This window comes from Boleophthalmus pectinirostris, unplaced genomic scaffold (assembly GCF_026225935.1).
Source record: "Boleophthalmus pectinirostris isolate CB_2022bp ecotype Guang Dong unplaced genomic scaffold, ASM2622593v1 HiC_scaffold_21, whole genome shotgun sequence".
NCBI lineage: Eukaryota > Metazoa > Chordata > Actinopteri > Gobiiformes > Gobiidae > Boleophthalmus > Boleophthalmus pectinirostris.
In genome coordinates this window covers 7,598,586-7,606,139 of record NW_026571175.1, presented here as the reverse complement: position 1 = coordinate 7,606,139, position 7,554 = coordinate 7,598,586, and the positions used below count along the sequence as shown (strand labels likewise).

General features: G+C 35.7%; 1 pseudogene; it reads left to right on the top strand.

Annotated features, from left to right (window-relative positions):
- The first annotated feature begins 6,374 nt into the window (after window positions 1-6,374).
- On the top strand, window positions 6,375-6,491 carry LOC129410172 (5S ribosomal RNA; annotated as a pseudogene).
- Window positions 6,492-7,554: the final 1,063 nt, after the last annotated feature.

The window sequence follows — 7,554 nt, the reverse complement described above, 5'->3', positions numbered from 1 at the left end:
AAACCTGCACTAAACCAGGACTAAACCAGGTCTAAACCACGTCTAAAACAGGTCTAAAGCAGAACTAAACTAGAACTAAACCAGGACTAAAACAGAACTAAACCAGTTAGGACTAAACCAGGACTCAAACCAGGACTCAAACCAGGACTAAAACCAGGTCTAAACTAGATCTAAACTAGACCTAAACCAGGTCTAAACCAGATCTAAATCAGGTCTAAACCAGGTCTAAAACAGAACTAAACCAGAACTAAACCTGCACTAAACCAGGACTAAACCAGGTCTAAACCACGTCTAAAACAGGTCTAAAACAGAACTAAACCAGAACTAAACCAGGACTAAAACAGAACTAAACCAGTTAGGACTAAACCAGGACTAAACCAGGGCTAAAACAGGATTTAACAGGACTAAACCAGGACTAAAACAGGATTTAACAGGACTAAACTAGGACTAAAACATGCTGCGTGGACCGTGTCTCCTCCCCTATCAATAATATTTTTAATTTGGTTAAGTAAAGTCTGGGCTTTTTATTTTCTTTTAGCAGACAATACATCTTATGTTAGGATATCCTAGTCTTTGCTTCTCTACAGCAAATCAAGTAATCCAAAGTATTCAGATTACATTACTCACTTTAAGTAATTTAATGGATTATGTTACAAACTACATTTTGGTGTGTGTAATCTGTAATCTGTAGAGGAATACATTTTAAAAGTCACCTTCCCAACACTATTAAAAAGTGATCTTAGGCTTACAGTTTACTCTTTGTATAGAAATGTTTTCAAAAGCTTAATGTATTTTTTATTGCAATCTAAATAAATAATATTTCATCCCTCCTTGATAAAATCCACTCTACTTAATTGTCACTGAAATATCTGTAGAACATGGCAACAAAAAGAACTCTCCTGTGTTTAATAATAATTTACAAAAGTGGACAAAAAGTGTTATTACAAACTATTTACAAATGTTTATTCATCTTTAACTTATGTACTTATAATTAGACTTAAGTATATGATGAGTTCATGTGATTTGTAGGTATGCCTTATTATAATGTTTTACCCTAGATTCTTGTGAGATTGTGAGCTGACAAACATCGTGAGAATCCCTCTTGGTGCTCAGATTACAGTCCAGTTGTGCCGACCTTTGACCCCTCCACATTTGCCCTTGCATTAGATGAGCCGACCTCTGCAGACTCACATGTTTACATAGTTCCTGTACATTGATTCTTGAGTGCGTCTCTCACATTAGCGGCATTAAAGCTTCATAATGTGTAGGTTTCATAATGCATTAGATCCTATGCGTGTGTGCATAGTGGAATAATGATTGTTTTCAGTATTGACTCCCTCGCTGTTAGACGTCATTGACGAGCTGTCATCTGTGACATGATGAACAGAAGGTTGGTAAATATATGTAAATGTACAGCATAGTGTAAGCAAATGTATGTAGTACACTGTATACTTTTTATTTATCCATTGTTATTTTTGCTGTTTTAATAGGTTATAGATGAGAAAGTTTAAACTCCAAGTAACTCCTACACAAATGAATTCTGAGTAAACCAGGTTTAAAACAGGACAGTATAAAGAGTATAAACAAGTAGTAACTCAGTGGAGGACTAAATGTGATTACTTTATCTTCAGCAAATATTTGAAGCACTAAAACCAGGATCAAACCAGAACTTAACCAAGACCAAACCAAAACAGGATTAAACCAAGACCAAATCAGGACTAAACCAGCTCCAAACCAAACCAGGACAAACCAGGACCAAAACCAAACCAGGACTAAACCAGGACCAAATTAAGACCAAACCAGGACAAAACCAGGACCAAACCAGACCTAAACCAGGCTCAAACCAGAACCAGACCAAACCAGGAATAAACCAGGACCAAACCAAACCAGGACCAACAAAAAACAACCCTGGACCAAACCAAACCAGGACCAAACATGGACCAAACAAGAACCAAACCAGGACCAAACCAGGACTAAACCAGGACCAAACCAGGACCAAACCAGGACCAAACCAAACCAGAACTAAACTAGGACCAAACCAGGACCAAACAAGAACCAACCATAACCTAACCAGGACCAAACCAGGACTAAACCAGGAGTAAACCAGGACTAAATTAGGACCAAATATGAACTCAGCCGAGTGCATATCCATAATAAATAGATTCAAAACATGTGCAACTGTTTGATTTTTAAGTGCATTCTCATGATTTCAGTTATCAATATACTAAAATGTTGTCAACTGAAAATGTTGAAAATACAATTAATTATTTGTCATAACTGTGATTGCAATTATGACGCAAATTATCGTGTTGGTATTTTGTTGCCATAGCAGCAGCCTATACATATTTTTGGTGATTGTTGTGTTGAAACTCCGTGCTTACAGTAGCGTAGAGTTGTGTATAGTGTATAGTCTTCCCTGCTGCTGTCGAGTTGGTCCCTGAGCTGAAAGCTGAGAGCAGATCCCTCACATAAACATAACTCATCATCAGCTTCTCACTGACTTATAAATACATACAGGTGCAAATCACATGTCATTTTCCATCATCTACAACTCAAATGATACCGTGTTTGAGACTTAAACTAGTAACAGACATAATGATCGTCTTTAGTTTGTGATTATAGACATGCGAATCACTGCGTAAAACTGTGAGTAGAAATGCAGTGATTTTAGATTGAACGCTGGCATGTGTGTGACTTTCTTGTATTATTTTATCTTTCCCTCAAATCTTAAAGCTTTCATGTTGTTTAAAATGTGATTTTTAAAACTGAATCATAAGTTAAATGACTTAAAACTGTAAATTGTACTCAACTTTATTCATAGTATGCTTGACAAGAAAGATATCGTTGGTAATGCCCTACATAAACTACTCTATTGAGATTTGGGGCAATGCAGGTAAGACCAAACTTTACCTTGCAAAAAAAGACAATAAAAGGAATCACATTATGAATTTATAATGAATCAACCAATGCATTATTTCTAAACCTTCAAACCCTGAAATTTTACGATTTAGTTGATGTTTACACGTTGAAAATCATGTTCAAAGTCAAAATGGTGAAAATCTGAAATAACCAATATGAGCTCAGGGGTATGGACATGTTTATCAAAAAAGAAAATCTGAAAAAAACATTATGAAATTTTGTGTATCTGTTAAAGGGATGGACCTCTGGTTTCAATGTTTAACTCTGAGGAGATACATGAATTATGATTCTTAGTTTGTGCTGTAGTACTTTGTTGTACTCTTACTGATTTGTTTGTTTCCTCTTGCTGTATTTACGAATATGAACTGGTGTCAAGATGACGCTCTGACAAAGGAATAAAGAGCAGGCATAATAAGCTCAAGCTTCAACCTACACCTTTTCGGTCTGTGTATGTTAAATATGAATTAATGTCAAAATATTCTTGTGACCGAAATAAATTAATCAATCAAGAAATAGCAATGGGAAACATCAAAAATCAAATTATGAGCTGTTAATGCTAATGGTTTTTTGTCATCATTAGTTTACTCGGTTATATTTTGATTCATGCATGTTTAAGTATTCCTCTAGTAGTGTTTTGCATTTGAGCCTTTAGTGCCCAGCAAATTTCTGTTTTTACCTACCCCCCATCTCCATCTTCTGCATAGTACTTACTTGCGCATCATTTGAAAATATAAAAGGGTCTTTTAAATGTTCAAAACTGTTGTGTTGCCATTTTACAAGAATAAAAACACAACACAATGCTACTATCAAGAGGTCGGGCAGCAGCAGAGAATAATTTTTGAAGTTTTGAGCAGGAAATCAGTATACATGTTTCTATTATTAAGTAGGAACCGTGGGGAATGCGTCCACAACGGGAGCACTGGCCGATGACTTAGTAGTTTATTGTGCTATGCGCTACAGGAGCAGACTGGAAATTCTTATTTTTGCCTAAAGACACACAGTTTAATACCGTAATACCGTGATGAGACCACAACGATATTGTGGCAATTTTACTATGATGATATTGTGATATTGCCAATATCATTACACCCCTAGTTATAATGTGTCCTGATCAAAAACAAACCTGGAGTTGTATTTTCCTTCATTTGCATGTTTAACACACAAACCCTGTATATTTAGATTTTCAAACTCTACTGAACAAAGATAAAAAATAGCTGTTAACTTGAAAACTACTGCATCACAAAGTGTAACAGAGCATTTTGAGTTCTGGAGATGTAGACGGACTAAGGGCTACTTAAACATGTGTGAATGAAACAAAACAGAACTGCAGGTCTGTTTTTGAGGATTCTAACATGGCTTAAAGTTCACAAGAGCCATTTCCGCATAATATAGAATGTAAAAACACAACATATGTAACATAATGATCCACATATGTAATATGATTGAACCCACCTCAATAGAATCTTTGCGTATAGATTGGTGTACTATCGACTTGCGTGTTTGAAGTAGGGCACAGCTGTGGTGGAGGGTATGTGAGGCGTGCCCGTAGTTCGCCATGGAAACTGCAGATGCTTCATATGTGAGAGGCACCCCGAGAGCCATTGGTGGGGGGCAGGAAGACCACCGGCTGGGGAGAGGGAGAGAGGACAGGGGGATGGTGTGGAGAGGAGAAACAAGAACTGTAAATATGTCCAATAGTAGTTGTGAAAAACGGAAATCTGATCTTAATCGATAGGAAAACTAGTGTGGAAACTAGATCCTCATTTGAGCAGGTATTGATACTAAAAAGTCACATTCACAGGACAGAAATGAACCTTCCTGAATAGCTTTAGAATGAATCTTGAGCTGTGTCAGAACAAGTATAAGATCACATAGACTAGTATACACAAACGGACCACTATGAAACCTACCTGGACCACTAAGAGATTACACAGACCAATATAAAAGACCAATATAAAAGAAAGTACTATGATTTAATGTTGAAAATTATGTTCTATTGTCTCAACAAAGAGTATTTTTTATTATGGCATGGTTCAGTGCTGTGTTTTTCCTGTGCGTAGTTATGTGTGCATGTCCACTCTGATGTGAGCAGTGAAGAGGAGATAATGAGGCACCAGATACATGACATTTGTGATGTGTTCACTGTCCCTCAGAAAAAACACGGTCACGACCATGTTTTATAATGACTCTAATATGAAATGAACTAAATATGGTACAGTATGAGGTCTTATGTATTGGAATGATTAGACAGAAAGATGAGCCACTGGCCTTGGATAACCTGCATGAACATTGTATTTGTAGAGACATTTGAAAGAGCCTATGTTACACTATTTTCTGATCTATGTTATAATTTTCCTCATCAGAAACAGGCCTGGAGTTGTGTTTTGTTTTATTCACACATGTTTAACACACCTTGTGATGTGCTCAACTGTGCTTTTAAACTCTTAAACGTACACCTTCACTAGAATCATTTGGATCATTCCAGCCCTGAAACTGCCAATTTCTGCTGAACACAACGTAAAAGGGACTTGAAACCGACCTCTTCATGACATCACAAGGCAGAACAGAAAATGTAGAAAGAGTCATTTAAGTTAAGGTAATTTAAGGATTACTCAAACATGTATGAATGAAACAAAACACAACTCCAGGTACTTTTCTGAGAAGATAACCACATTATAAAATTATTTAAAGCTCACAAGAGGCAATTTTATGTAATATAAAACCTTTAAAACATTGTCAAATTATGTATTATGATAAAACTAACATGCTTTTGTGAAGCAGGGATAGGATTATAAAAAAGTATTAAAAGTGAACTTTAGGGTTTAGAGTTTAGAGTTTTTGTATTTTTAGCATATTTTTAGGGTGTCTTTGTTTGTTTTAACATGTTTTTAGCATCTTTTAGTGTGTTTTAGCAGATTTTGCATGTCTTTAGCGTGCTTTAATGTTTTTTAGCATGTATATTGTGTTTTACGAAGTTTTGTGTGTCTTTAGCATGCTTTAATTTGTTTTAGTATGTTTTTAGCATGTCTTTAGCATGTTGTGTGTTTTAGCAGGTTTTGTATGTTTTAATGCGTTTTAGCATGTTTTTAGCGTATCTTTAGCATCTTATAATGTGTTTAGCATGTTTTTAGCATATCTTTAGCATCTTACAATGTGTTTTAGCAAGTTTTGTGTGTCTTTAGTGTGTTTTAATGTGTTTTAGCATGTTTATAGTGTGTCTTTAGCATGTTATAGTGTGTTTTAGCAGGTGTTGTATATCTTTAGCATGTCTTAATGTGTTTTAGTATGTTTTAGCATGTCTTTAGTATGTTTTAATGTGTATTAGTATGTTTAGTGTGCCTGTAGCGTGTCTGTAGCAAGTGTTTTAGCAGGTTTTGCACGTCTTTAGCATGTTTTAATGTGTTTTAGTACGTTTTTAACATGTCTTTAGTGTGTCTTTAGCGTGTTATAATGTGTTTTGTGGCCATACCAGCTTGTCAAAGCCTGATCCCGTCAGATCTCAGAAGCTCAGCAGGGCCGGGCCTGGTTAGTACTTGGATGGGAAACCACTGGGAAATCAGGTGCCACAGGGGGCCAGTCGTAAAAATTGTCATTGTGTCCTTAAGCGAGGCACTTCACCCACATTGCCTAGTATGAAGGTGGTGTGTGTGTGTGTGAGTGATGGTGGTGGTCGTAGGGCCTGATGGTGCAGATTGGCAGGGACGTCCAGATTGGAGAGGGCAAACAGGAACTGTAAATACATCCAATAATATACACTGATATAGTTTTGTGCCCCAGGGCAGCTGTGGCTACAGTAGTAGTTTACCATCATCAGATATGGAGTGAATGAATAATGTCTTTTAAAGCGTCTTTGAGTGTCCAAAAAAGCGCTATATAAATCTGACGCATTTTAGTGTGTTTTAGTATGTTTTTATATTGTGTTTTAGTATGTTTTTAGCATGTCTCTAGCGTGTTATATTGTGTTTTAGTGTGTCTCTAGCATCTTATATTCTGTTTTAGTATGTTTTTAGTGTGTCTCTAGCGTGTTATAGTGTGTTTTAGTATGTTTTTAGTGTGTCTTTAGCGTGTTATATTGTGTTTTAGTATGTTTTTAGTGTGTCTCTAGTGTGTTATAGTGTGTTTTAGTATGTTTTTAGTGTGTCTTTAGCGTGTTATATTTGTTTTAGTATGTTTTTAGTGTGTCTCTAGCGTGTTATAGTGTGTTTTAGTATGTTTTTAGTGTGTCTTTAGCGTTTTATATTGTGTTTTAGTATGTTTTTATATTCTGTTTTAGAATGTTTTTAGTCTGTCTCTAGCGTGTTATATTGTGTTTTAGTGTGTCTCTAGCGTCTTATATTCTGTTTTAGTATGTTTTTAGTGTGTCTCTAGCGTGTTATAGTATGTTTTAGTGTGTCTCTAGCGTCTTATATTCTGTTTTAGTATGTTTTTAGTGTGTGTCTAGCATGTTATATTGTGTTTTAGAATGGTTTTAGTGTGTCTCTAGTGTGTTATAATGTGTTTATTATGTTTTTAGTGTGTCTTTAGCGTGTTATAATGTGTTTTAGTATGTTTTTAGCATGTTTATAGTGTGTTATATTGTGTTTTATTATGTTTTTAGTGTGTCTTTAGTGTGTTTTAATGTGTTTTAGTATGTTT